The sequence below is a fragment of the Microcaecilia unicolor genome, chromosome 3, assembly GCF_901765095.1.
Source record: "Microcaecilia unicolor chromosome 3, aMicUni1.1, whole genome shotgun sequence".
In the NCBI taxonomy this organism is placed as follows: Eukaryota; Metazoa; Chordata; class Amphibia; order Gymnophiona; family Siphonopidae; genus Microcaecilia; species Microcaecilia unicolor.
In genome coordinates this window covers 432,264,638-432,279,173 of record NC_044033.1, presented here as the reverse complement: position 1 = coordinate 432,279,173, position 14,536 = coordinate 432,264,638, and the positions used below count along the sequence as shown (strand labels likewise).

Below are 14,536 nucleotides of genomic sequence, written 5' to 3'. Positions count from 1 at the left end.
TAATGTACCTATTGCCCCTTTCTAGTCAAAAGACTAGCTCAAAAACACAAAGTTAGCTGTAAATAAAAGACTCGCACTAAATATTTATAATAATAAAGAAACTCTGAAATGAAACACAAATGTGATAAAATATGAAAAAACGCTGCGAAATCAAAGGCGCGGGCAGCAGTGTATTGGAGAAAAAACCGAGAGACACATACCTTGATTCCAGCAATTATAATAAAAGAAAAATTAAGCTACACGGTACTTTAATTAGCCAAAATGGGGCGTAAGTTCTAGAAGACGCTAATGTCAGCTGATGCAAAAAGTGAAACCAGTAAAAACAGACCGCTGTGTGACCGTCCGTGCGTCTTTCATACGTAAACTAGGCGGAAATGCATTATCGCATACCTCAAAAGTATGTATATGTGGAGAAGTTTATAATCCGTAAAATATGTAAAATATGCAATATACGTCATTACGTTGTAAAAAAAAACGTTTTTTTAAAAATGTACATATATATGAAGATACGATCTAATTAAAGTGCTGTAAATATTAAATGAGATGCTAAATGTCATGGAAATGAAGTGGAATTTAAAAAAAAAAAACTAAACAAACCATACTAAAAAAGCAACGCTCAAATGGAACACAAGTGATAAATATGATAAAACGCTGCGGACTCAAAGGCACGAGCAGCAATGTATTGAGAAAAAACCCCGAGACACGTACCTTGAAAAAGACCGTTGTGTAAGTGGATCGTCTGTCACAGTGATTCCAGCAGTTGTAATAAGAAAAAGATTGAGCTGCACGATACTTTAAATAGCCAAAATGGCGCGTAAATTCTAAAGGACGCTGATATCAGCTGATCCCAAAAGTGAAAACAGTAAAGCCAGACCGCTGTGTGACCGTCCGTACGTCTTTCATACGCACACTAGGCGGAAATGCGTCATCACATACCTCAAAATATGTGGAGAAGTGAGGTTTAAGCACTATTTAGCCGTACCGTGCGTTTAGAATGCGTGAAATATGCAATATACGTCATTACGATGCACAAGAGCATTTCTTTTATAATTATATGTATATGAAGATATGGAGCGGTTAAATAAATGTTAAATGAGATGCTAAATGTCATAGAAATGAAGTGGAGAAATTAAAAAAATGTGTTAGACAATATATATTATTTTAAAAAATGTGTGTTAGACAATATATATTATTTAAAGGAATAATGAGTAGACAAAAATAAATGAAAGAAAAATTTTTAAAATGAAAAAATACTTAAATTGAGTTAAAAGATATTTCTGAATGATGGATCCCAATTTTAAAAACTAAATTATCCCATGTATGTATAATGAAATACAAATAAATACCCTAAAGAGTCTCATGTATGAATAATGAATATATCAATCAGAAAATTGAATCTATAGTAAGTATGGTATCAAAACCAATGGTTAAGTATACACACAACATAATAAAGTATAAATGAAATCATATCAATCATATCATGTAAGAATGTTAAATGCATTGGCATGAGAAATCAAGGAAATATCAAAATCAAAAAAAAATATATAATAAATATACATAAATATGCATAGAGCTGTAATACAATAATAGCAAAAATTTTTCAGATGAAGAATACCAATTGAAAAATCCTGATTAAAAAATCCTGATCTATATTTGCATAAAAAAGGCATAACAGCAGCTGGATTTAAAAAAGTATTCAAATTACAAGAATGGGCGAAAGTCTATCTCATTGTTCAGGCCATTAGGACTAATAGTATTTAAATCATAAATTAATCTTTGTTCTTCCTGAAGTATAAGTTTATCAAGGTCTCCTCCCCTCCATTTACTAGTAAATGTCTTAAAAACCAGATACTTAATATCTGCTATGGTGTGATTAGTTGTATGCCAGTGTTGAACCAAAGGTGCAGATTGAATATTCCTTGATATGCAGCTTCTATGTTCAATGATACGTGTTTTAATGGATCTAATAGTTTTACCCACGTATAGCAGAGAACATGGACATTGAATAATATAAATTACGTGAGTAGTGTTGCAATTTGAAGAATGTTTTAACGCAAAGGGTTTGTTGGTAATGGGATGAATAAAGCAAGTAGTCTCTATACAGAGGGCACATACACTGCATCGTCCGCACCTTCTGTGTCCTAAAAAGAGACTATCCAAAGGATCCCTTATTTCTGGCAAAGTGGAAGGAACTAAAAATTCTTTTAGATTCCTGTTTCTTGAATATGCAATTACCAATTCTTTATTATTGAAACAGTCGAGACCCTCCAGTATGTGCCAGTGTTTCCGTATGGACTTGGCGATGTACTTAGACAGAAAAGAGTACTTAAGTGTACAAACAATATCTGGATTATTCTTTTGTCGGTTGGGTTGAAGAAGTTCTTCACGGTTCTGGGCTAAAGCTTTGGTATAGCCAGCTTCGATATGTTTCTGAGGATACCCTCTAGCAGAGAATCTATTACTCATAGATGCAGCTTGTAGATTGAATTCCTCAAAGTCTGTGCATATCCGGCGAAGACGGAGAAACTGACATAAAGGAAGATTACTTTTTAATTTAGGGTTATGATAGCTGGAGTAATGCAAAAATGTATTACGGTCAGTCGGCTTCTTATATATGGTAGTGTTAAATAAGTAATCATCTTTCCGAATTATAAGGTCCAAAAAGTTAATCTGGTGATTATTGTAGTCAGATTTAAATTTGAGATTAGGGTCCCGAGCATTAATCCAATCAAAAAAAGAATGTAGAGTATCTTCGCTTCCCTGCCACAGGATGAAGATGTCATCTATATAACGACGATAAATCTTGATGTTTTCTTTAAATGGATGTGATGTCAAATGTTGTTTCTCAAAATCTCCGACATAAAGACACTATAATATCAGTAAAACTGAGCATGAGGTTATCAGAGAATTAGCAAATAATCATGATATTGTCATCAAACCCGCCGACAAGGGTGGAGGAATTGTGGTCATTAATAGGACTGATTACATCAATGAAATCAAGAGACAACTGAATGATCGTGAGTTTTATGTGCCTCTGGATAAGGATCCCACGATGGACATACAAAAGGACATCAAAGAACTTATTGACATTGCATCCAGGATGGGTTTCATTACACAAAAGGAGAAGGACTTCCTACAAGTTTCACACCCAACTATTCCAACCATCTATGTATTACCAAAAATACATAAATCACTCATTAACCCTCCAGGGAGACCAATCATTTCAGGTAATGGGTCAATTTTAGAACCCTTGTCCATATTCATGGATTTTTTCTTGAGACCATTTGTACCTTTAATACCATCATTCATCCAAGACACTACTCATATGATAAACATCTTGCAAGATTACGAGGGTCCACTTATGGACACTATACTTGTTACAATGGACATAGAATCATTATACACTAATATTCCACAGATGGAAGCTCTCAGAATTATTGAAAATACATTACAAGGCAGATCAACACATAGACGTATTCCTAATCATTTGATTTTGACATGTGCAACTATTGCACTTACACAGAATTATTTTGGTTTCGAAAGGAATTTTTACCAACAAATAAAAGGCACAGCTATGGGCTCAAGTATGGCACCTGACATAGCTAATCTTTATGTCGGAGATTTTGAGAAACAACATTTGACATCACATCCATTTAAAGAAAACATCAAGATTTATCGTCGTTATATAGATGACATCTTCATCTTGTGGCAGGGAAGCGAAGATACTCTACATTCTTTTTTTGATTGGATTAATGCTCGGGACCCTAATCTCAAATTTAAATCTGACTACAATAATCACCAGATTAACTTTTTGGACCTTATAATTCGGAAAGATGATTACTTATTTAACACTACCATATATAAGAAGCCGACTGACCGTAATACATTTTTGCATTACTCCAGCTATCATAACCCTAAATTAAAAAGTAATCTTCCTTTATGTCAGTTTCTCCGTCTTCGCCGGATATGCACAGACTTTGAGGAATCCAATCTACAAGCTGCATCTATGAGTAATAGATTCTCTGCTAGAGGGTATCCTCAGAAACATATCGAAGCTGGCTATACCAAAGCTTTAGCCCAGAACCGTGAAGAACTTCTTCAACCCAACCGACAAAAGAATAATCCAGATATTGTTTGTACACTTAAGTACTCTTTTCTGTCTAAGTACATCGCCAAGTCCATACGGAAACACTGGCACATACTGGAGGGTCTCGACTGTTTCAATAATAAAGAATTGGTAATTGCATATTCAAGAAACAGGAATCTAAAAGAATTTTTAGTTCCTTCCACTTTGCCAGAAATAAGGGATCCTTTGGATAGTCTCTTTTTAGGACACAGAAGGTGTGGACGATGCAGTGTATGTGCCCTCTGTATAGAGACTACTTGCTTTATTCATCCCATTACCAACAAACCCTTTGCGTTAAAACATTCTTCAAATTGCAACACTACTCACGTAATTTATATTATTCAATGTCCATGTTCTCTGCTATACGTGGGTAAAACTATTAGATCCATTAAAACACGTATCATTGAACATAGAAGCTGCATATCAAGGAATATTCAATCTGCACCTTTGGTTCAACACTGGCATACAACTAATCACACCATAGCAGATATTAAGTATCTGGTTTTTAAGACATTTACTAGTAAATGGAGGGGAGGAGACCTTGATAAACTTATACTTCAGGAAGAACAAAGATTAATTTATGATTTAAATACTATTAGTCCTAATGGCCTGAACAATGAGATAGACTTTCGCCCATTCTTGTAATTTGAATACTTTTTTAAATCCAGCTGCTGTTATGCCTTTTTTATGCAAATATAGATCAGGATTTTTTAATCAGGATTTTTCAATTGGTATTCTTCATCTGAAAAATTTTTGCTATTATTGTATTACAGCTCTATGCATATTTATGTATATTTATTATATTTTTTTTTGATTTTGATATTTCCTTGATTTCTCATGCCAATGCATTTAACATTCTTACATGATATGATTGATATGATTTCATTTATACTTTATTATGTTGTGTGTATACTTAACCATTGGTTTTGATACCATACTTACTATAGATTCAATTTTCTGATTGATATATTCATTATTCATACATGAGACTCTTTAGGGTATTTATTTGTATTTCATTATACATACATGGGATAATTTAGTTTTTAAAATTGGGATCCATCATTCAGAAATATCTTTTAACTCAATTTAAGTATTTTTTCATTTAAAAAATTTTTCTTTCATTTATTTTTGTCTACTCATTATTCCTTTAAATAATATATATTGTCTAACACACATTTTTTTAAATAATATATATTGTCTAACACATTTTTTTAATTTCTCCACTTCATTTCTATGACATTTAGCATCTCATTTAACATTTATTTAACCGCTCCATATCTTCATATACATATAATTATAAAAGAAATGCTCTTGTGCATCGTAATGACGTATATTGCATATTTCACGCATTCTAAACGCACGGTACGGCTAAATAGTGCTTAAACCTCACTTCTCCACATATTTTGAGGTATGTGATGACGCATTTCCGCCTAGTGTGCGTATGAAAGACGTACGGACGGTCACACAGCGGTCTGGCTTTACTGTTTTCACTTTTGGGATCAGCTGATATCAGCGTCCTTTAGAATTTACGCGCCATTTTGGCTATTTAAAGTATCGTGCAGCTCAATCTTTTTATTACAACTGCTGGAATCACTGTGACAGACGATCCACTTACACAACGGTCTTTTTCAAGGTACGTGTCTCGGGGTTTTTTCTCAATACATTGCTGCTCGTGCCTTTGAGTCCGCAGCGTTTTATCATATTTATCACTTGTGTTCCATTTGAGCGTTGCTTTTTTAGTATGGTTTGTTTAGTTTTTTTTTTAAAAATTCCACTTCATTTCCATGACATTTAGCATCTCATTTAATATTTACAGCACTTTAATTAGATCGTATCTTCATATATATAAAAAAGTTTTTTGTACAACGTAATGACGTATATTGCATATTTTACATATTTTACGGATTATAAACTTCTCCACATATACATACTTTTGAGGTATGCGATAATGCATTTCCGCCTAGTTTACGTATGAAAGACGCACGGACGGTCACACAGCGGTCTGTTTTTACTGGTTTCACTTTTTGCATCAGCTGACATTAGCGTCTTCTAGAACTTACGCCCCATTTTGGCTAATTAAAGTACCGTGTAGCTTAATTTTTCTTTTATTATAATTGCTGGAATCAAGGTATGTGTCTCTCGGTTTTTTCTCCAATACACTGCTGCCCGCGCCTTTGATTTCGCAGCGTTTTTTCATATTTTATCACATTTGTGTTTCATTTCAGAGTTTCTTTATTATTATAAATATTTAGTGCGAGTCTTTTATTTACAGCTAACTTTGTGTTTTTGAGCTAGTCTTTTGACTAGTGTTGTAGAAAGGGGCAATAGGTACATTACATGACTCTTTATATTGTATTTTAACCTCGGACTTGTGCTGTAATAATATAAAAAAAAGGATAAATAGGTAGATCAAATGAACCTTTATCTTTTGGCTATTTTCAACTAAATTGCTTGGTGTGCTAATCACATTGTGTTCTTTTATGTATATATTTTTCACTAAAATTTTTTTTTATTTATTTATTTTTTTGTCTTCTACAGACCATTTTCAAGATCTCATCTGTAGATCTTTGGAATCTCTCATCTGCATTTTGAGATTCCTTTGATGTGTTATAATTAATTTCAATTTTATAGATAAGGTTAGTTTTGTTATTCATTCTTATCCCCATGTATGTATATTTTGATTTGTTTTTCCCTTATGAAGTTTGTTCAACATATTGTTTGGCATATACGTACATATACATGTATTTCTTTGGGTTATATTTATAGATTTTCATTATTTGATAATTTATATATGTTCCTCTTTTAGTATAATTTTTGTTTCATATTGTTAATATTTATTTCTATATGCTTAATTTATTTATCTACTGTTTTATTTATGTCTATAGACTCCTGATGTAGGCCATTCGGCCGAAACACAACGTTGTGTCGAGTCAATTTTAATGTGTTATTGTTATATATTTTTATTTGTTTGAAGATTATTAAACTTTGTTTTAAGTAAAGATTAATTGGTTCCATTCTTTGGATAGCCTGGCTTCTTTTCCCACACTTTTTCCTACTACCAGGATCTGTGTCTGTACTTTGTGCACTACATATGTGGTATTATCAAATGCTGGGGTTGATGTGAGGGGAGTCAGCAAGCTGGATTGCATGACAGGTCAACTGTGACAGAGAAACTTTGGTACATATGTGTCATAAGTGTGGCCATACAGAAGGCCACCTGTTCCAACTGCATAGCTGTATGGTAAAAGGGGGGGGGGAGGCTGGGTGGGCATTTCTGTTGAGGAACAGAAATGCCCATTCAGCCTCTCCCCCCTTACCATACAGCTCCACAGCATAGAGTTGTGTAAATAATAGGTACACACTGAACCATGCACTCCCCCCCCCCCCCAATTCTAATTTAAAAGCTGCTCTATCTCCTTTTTAAAAGTTAGCGCCAGCAGCCTGGTTCCATCCTGGTTAGGTGGAGCCCATCCTTTTGGAACAGTCTCCTCCTTTCCCAAAATGTCGCCCAATTCCTAACAAATCTAAATCCCTCATCCCTGCACTGTCTCAACCATGCATTGACACTTCGTAGCTCTGCCTACCTTTTGGGTCCTGTGGGTGGTAACAGGGAGCATTTCTGAAAATGCTACCCTGGAGGATCTGAACTTCAGGTTTCTACTTAAGAGCTAAATTTGGCTTCTAGAACATCCCTCCCTCATTTTCCTATGCCATTGGTACCCACATGTACCAAGACAGCCAGTTCCTCCCCAGCACTATCTAAGATCCTATCTATGTAACGCTTGAGGTCTGCAGCCTTTGCACCAGGCAGGCCAGGTGATCCTCACGTCCACCAGTCACCCAGATATCTACATGCCTAATGATTGAATCACCAACTACAACAGCTGTCCTAACCTTTCCTGCCTGGGCAGTTCTTGGAGACACACCTCGGTGCAAGAGAATAGTGCATCCCCTGGTGGGCAGGTCCTGGATACAGGAGTACTTCCTACTTCACCAGGGTGATGCTCTCCTTCTAGGAGACTTCCCTCCTCCAAGGCAGCACAGGGGCTGCCAGACTGGAGGTGGGACTTCTCTACATCATCTCTGTAGGTCTCCTCTAATAACCTGTCTCCGTCAGTTCCTCCGTTAATCTAGCTTCAAGAGAACAGACCCATTTTCTGAGATCTAGGAGCTCTTTGCATCAGGCACACATATATAACCGCTCACCATCTAGGAAATAATTCATACATGTGACACTCAATGCAAAAAAACTGGATAGCACCTCTCTTGCTGCTGGATTGCTGGATTGTGGAGGAGTGGCCTAGTGGTTAGGGTGGTGGACTTTGGTCCTGGGGAACTGAGGAACTGAGTTCGATTCCCACTTCAGGCACAGGCAGCTCCTTGTGACTCTGGGCAAGTCACTTAACCCTCCACTGCCCCATGTAAGCCGCATTGAGCCTGCCATTAGTGGGAAAGCGTGGGGTACAAATGTAACAAAAATAAATATTTTTGAGTTTTTCAATAATTTATAACTTCCTAAGGTATGAAGGATATTAGTCTAATACATCTCTCTATATAAAAAGCAACACCAACGTTCTATGAAGCCTCCAGCTGGAAGTGTGAAGGGGGCGAGATATCCGGTTTCCCTATGAGTGTCTGCCCCGCCCTCTCTGTAACACAGTCAGTGAAGGAAAACAGCAGAGCACGAAATCAAATCGCTGGCTCTGTAACAGTGAAGGACTCAGAGGGGGGAGGGGAGAGAGGCCACAGGGCAGGGACACACACACTCCCACATGCACACAGAAGAAAACATTGCTAGCCCCCGTTTCATTTGCATCAGAAACGGGGCTTTTTTACTAGTATATATATAAAAAACCCTCTTTGGCTTATATGGTATATTGTGCGATTTACTTAGTGTTTTCTTCTCAGAAGGTAATGAAATGTAATTAAAACTCTGTAAGAGCACTCCTCCCTTGTTATCCGAATCAGAATGACCATAAATGAAGAGTTGTGCTAGGGGTGGGTGGGATTGAAAACTAAACTAGTTCCTGCTGTGCTTTCTAGAGGCTGTTAATGTTGTAGGCTGTGACAGAAAGTTCAAGCTAACTCAGTAATCTGATTGCCCTTAATAGCCTTTGCAAATATTTTACTTCCTCACACCTTAACACCTAATTCAGGTCAGTATCAGTGCTACTTCTCCAGGAGCCAAAGAACAGAATGTAAATGCATTTTAGAACAAACTTTTAGCCTTGTTACCACCTTTTTAATTTTCTTTGGCCTTTAAGTTTCTACCTCTAGAAAAGGTGTCAGTTTAAAACTATGGGAAAAGGGTTGTACACTATGAAAACTAGCTAATAATGTTTGCTTCTCTCTTTTTTTTTTCTTTTAAGACACTGAACTAGGCCCTGCTGTGCCTGCTAGAGGCTGTTAATGCTGTGGTACAAAGTTCAAGTTTTAAAACTAAGGGGAAATGGGTATGGAGACTGGTTGATAAAGTTTGCTTTTTTTTTTTTTTTTTTTATTATTCTGCCTATCAATAACCTACAATTACTCCTTTAAACCCCAATCTTTAAGTTCCCAAAGCACAGAGCAAAATAATGTTCACTTACCAGAGAAATGTCCTCTTCTCTCAGAACTTCTCAGAAGATTTTGCCTAATGACTGTCTCCAATTAAACATTCATATTTCTAATAAATGTTTCTCAATCAGGTTAACAAGTCTCTGTGATTATAAGGTTTAGTGGTTTATCTGAGCATAGTATTAGAACCCATGCTTTCTTAAAAACAATATTACAATTTGGTTTAATACCCTTAGTAGTCATTGGAACTGTTTAAAAGACTAATTGAAGAAAAACACAATGAGCATACTGTATCACAGAACATAAAAAAGGAAATAGGAGGCTAAATAATTTCTTTTATTGTCAATATGTTAAACATTTCAGCATACCGTTGTATAAAACATGCATTTTCTGCGATATTTATGAGTACAGCATGTATGAGCCCACATAAATTATATTTTTGTATAAGACCGTGTAAAAAAAAAAAATCGGATTCAGGTGCTGGAAAGGCCCTTTCTCCCCAGCTCTAAATACTCTAAACACACTACCAAGATTTCTTTCTACATCTTCAGGTATGTGCTAGAGAACTGCGTATCCAAAAATTTAAAATACATCTACAGTATTTTTCTTAGTTTTATCTTTGAGATAGTCCTTGTATACACACGGTGACAATGTAAAAATGGTCAGATGGTTTCCTTTAAGAAAATAAAAATACATCAATGACAGTACACAAAAGAAGGCAAAACATAGTTTTATAGTATGCAGTGAGGGCAAGATAAAGTCCATGACTAATACTGAGGTCTGTAGAAGGGCTGGCTGGGTAGCTGCTTGTAGCCTTGAAAGATATATTAATTTCAAAATGATCTCTTAATGTTCCAGTAATCAACTTTTTTTTCCCAAAATCTGGATAAGCATTCAATGATATCGTTATTGTATGTAAATACAGTGCACTGATTTTATGTTTTTCACCACAAAACCAAATTTGGATCCTAACAGTTGAAATATGGAATGGGCAAAGACCTTGGAAAATTTAAATTAAGGCATTCAGATATGTGTAGGAGGACTGCCCATGATGATAAACAAAACCGGTGCAATACACTTCTAATTTCCTGCTGTGCCCTGGCATGCAGCTTATGATATAGGACTGATATACTCTGTTCAATATTATGGCTTTGTACAAGTGCATAGTTGCAACTCCAGTACATAATGGTATCCAATTCACGTGTATAAAAATAGAGTGTGACGTTCTGAAAACCTTTTTGCGATATTACAGTATAATATAAATATATACACAGTATTGTGGTCACTTCTAAAAGATGCTGGCTATTCCAATCTTGTTGACTGTTCCTATCCTTCTGGGGGAGTGTCCTGGTGATGATGTCTCTGTGAAAGCTGACATACGTAATTTTTCTCACTTATACCTTCATTCTTCTCATTCCTTTAGTCAGATGTAGTGTAAATGTTTGCCAAGAGGGCTAGCTTGAACAAGCATTTAAAGGGCTACTCCTCACAGACTAATAGTTTATATTGCAGCAAACAAAACTTGTGTAAACTTCTGATACATATAGCAGAGTCTCTCAGGAAAAAAATATACGTTTTCATACATTTTGGGTATCATATTTAGTTTTTCAGTCTTATTTGACCCGGAAGAAAATGATCACCTCAAATGACTGCATTCACAGAAGGCAGTTAGCTGAAAAAGAGGAGAAAATAAAAGTTTAAGTTATGTGATGACAATAGGTGTCATGAGGTTCTACATTTCTATAATTTGTTTTAGCATGGCTACATGCAACCAATTCCACCATGTGCTACATCATATTTACAATGAATTGGATACTTTAAATATGCTATGGTAGCAATTCTATAAATTAGTGGCAAGATTAGGCATCCCTTGGCTTGGTTCCAAGATTCTGTGACAGAATATGAGAAAATCAGAATTGGTGCACCTAAGTGCCAAATGCCAAACAGTTATGCCAAGTCAAATGCAGTTGTGCTGGCGTCGTGTGCCCCGAAGTGTGGGTCAAGTTATAAAATTCTATAACTTATACATATACTTCAGAGACACACCCATGACCTGCAAGGGTGCGTCCCTTGAATCTATACACTAAGCGATTTTGGCACACATTATCAATTATATTTATAAGTGCTGATTAGTCTATAACTTATGCACCTAGACAGGTACCAATTTATAGAATTGCCCTTTATACTTTTAAAGGGTAAAACCTGTTTATACATAACATTTAATGAAAAATAATCTTTAACCTAACTAAAATAAAATTTTCTCACTTGAAAGTGGTACTGTCAGATTGATGCCAGTGTCAAAGTAGTAGCTTTTTCCCTATTGGTAGTAAATTAAGAGCCTCTTTCAACCCCCCCCCCCCCCCCAATAAATAAATAAACTATTAGATGGATTTAACATATGCCCTTCTCCTCTGACTTTGCCTTGAATACTGGCTCTACCAGCCTTTTTCTCCTTCATAAATGGCCAACCTGGGATTGTGTAAGCCCTAATTTAGCCATTTGAAGGAAAAGCTAAGATACTTACCTGTAACAGGTATTCTTTGAGGATAACAGGCCTCATAATCTCACAAGTGGGTGACACCGATCCAAATAGATTGGTCCGGCATTTTTGCCAAAGTAAAAATGTAGAGCTTTGTGGAGCATGAGTCATGCTCCACCATGCATTCGTGACTGCTTTCCCTCTTGTCGCGCGAGTGTGGTCTCCTCAGTTTAATACTAAAACAAAGAATAAAATAACCAAGGAGACAAGTCCAAGGGGAGGTGGGCGGGATTGTGAGAATATGAAGCCTGCTGCCCTTGGAGAATATCTGCTACAGGTAAGTATCTTTGCTTTCTCCGAGGACAAGCAGGCTCCAATATTCTCACAAGTGGGGAATCCTTAGCATCCACGCTCACCCAAAACAATAAACATTGGTTAATTGGGCCTCGCAATGGCGAGGACATAACACAGATTAACCTGGAACTATATACAAAATGAGTGAGAGTGCAGCCTGGAACTGAATAAAATGGGTCTAGGAGGGTGGAGTTGGATTCTAGACCCCAAACAGGTTCTGCGACACTGACTGCAAGGCTGAGACGTGGTCTTCAGTTCACACATTCACATCACACTACTGCCTTGAGCAGGATACCCGATGCGATAGTCAATTTGGGCAATTTCTTCAATGGAGGCTGACCTCAAGTGGGCTACCGACACAGCCATGGCATAACCAAGGCCAGCCCAGCCTGGGCATAAGTGAAGGAAATGCAATCTGCCAACCAAATTGAAATGGTAGGTTTCCCGATGGTGACCCCCATCCTGTTGGGATCAAAAAAAAACAAAAAGCCGAGTGGATTGTCTGTGGGGCTTAGACCGCTCCATGTAATAGGCCAATAATCTCTTGCAATCTAAGGTGTGCAAGCTGCTTTTGCCAAGATGGGCATGAGGTTGAGGAAAGAATGTTGGCAAGATAATCGATTGGGTCAGATGGAACTCTGACACCACCTTCAAGTAGGAACTTAGGGTGCGTGCGGAGGACTACTCTGTTGTGATGAAATTTAGTATAAGGTGCATCCCCAACTAAGACCTGAAGCTCACTGACCCTTCAAGCTGAAGTAACAGCCAACAAGAAAACAACCTTCCAATTCAAGTACTTCAGATGGTAGTAATTCAGTGGCTCATTGGAGCTTTCATCAGCTGGGTGAGAATGGCGTTGAGATCCCATGACACTGGTGGAGGTTTGACAGGGGGCTTTGACAAAAGCAAACCTCTCATGAAGCAAACAACTAGAGGCTGTCCAGAGATGGACTTACTTCTACATGTTGATGATAAGCCCTAATTGCACTAAGGTGGACTTGTACAGAGTTGGTCTTGAGACCAGACTCTGATAAGTGTAGAAGATATTCAAGCAGTGTCTGTGTAGGGCAAGTAAGGGGATCTAAGGCCTTGCTCCCTCCCTTTAAAAGAGTAACACTTTTTAGTGGAATCTTTCCTGGAAGCCAGCAAGACTCGGCAACACCCTCCAAAAGACCCAAGGAAGCAAATTCTAAGCTCTCAACATCCAAGCTGTGAAAGCCAGAGACTGGAGGTTGGGATGTAGAAGTGACCCCCCATTCTTTGTGATGAGGGTTGGAAAACACGCCAATCTCCATGGTTCTTCAGAGGATAATTCCAGAAGAAGAGGGAACCATATCTGTCAATGGCAGGATGGCACGATCAGAACCATGGTTCCACTGTCTTGGTTGAGTTTCAACCAAGTTTTTCCCACTAGAGGTATGGAAGGATACACATACAGAAGAGCTGTCTCCCAATTAAGGAGGAAGGCATTTGACGCTTGTCTGCCATGGGCCTGAAGCCTGGAACAGAACTGAGGGAACCTTGTGGTTGGATCTGAGTGGCAAAAAGATCCACCGAAGGGGTGACCCACGCTCGGAAGATCTTGCAGGCCATGTATATATGGAGAGACCACTTGTGGGGTTGCATTATCCTGCTCAGTCTATCACCAGGGTGTTTGTACCTGCCAGATAAGTAGCTCGTAGGAACATGCCATGGTGACGAGCCCGATGCCACATCTGGACAGCTTCATGACACAGAGGGCGAGATCAGGTGCCCTCCTGCTTGTTGATGTAATACACTGCATCCTGTCTGTTTGAATGAGAATAATTTGATGAGACAGCCAATCTCTGAAAGCCTTTAGAGCGTTCCAGATCGCTCAAAGCTCCAGGTTGATCTGATGATTCATTTCCTGGGGGGACCAAACTCCTTGAGTGTGAAGTCCTGGGGCCTCTTGGATGATATCTTGCAGACTTTCCGTGGCTTGATACCATTTGAGAGGCCAGGGTCCATTGAGCTAATCTCATGTGAAGATGTGTCATGGG

The 14,536-nt window shown here is 37.6% G+C and overlaps 1 protein-coding gene across 1 annotated transcript in view; it reads right to left on the bottom strand.

The window, feature by feature from the left end:
* Positions 1 to 9,997: 9,997 nt before the first annotated feature.
* Positions 9,998 to 14,536, bottom strand: part of ROCK2 (Rho associated coiled-coil containing protein kinase 2) — a 428,174-nt gene continuing 423,635 nt past the window's right edge. The window contains exon 33 of the mRNA XM_030198858.1: positions 9,998 to 11,354. The gene's annotated coding sequence lies outside the window, so the exon portion shown is untranslated. The remainder of the gene's footprint in view (positions 11,355 to 14,536) is intronic.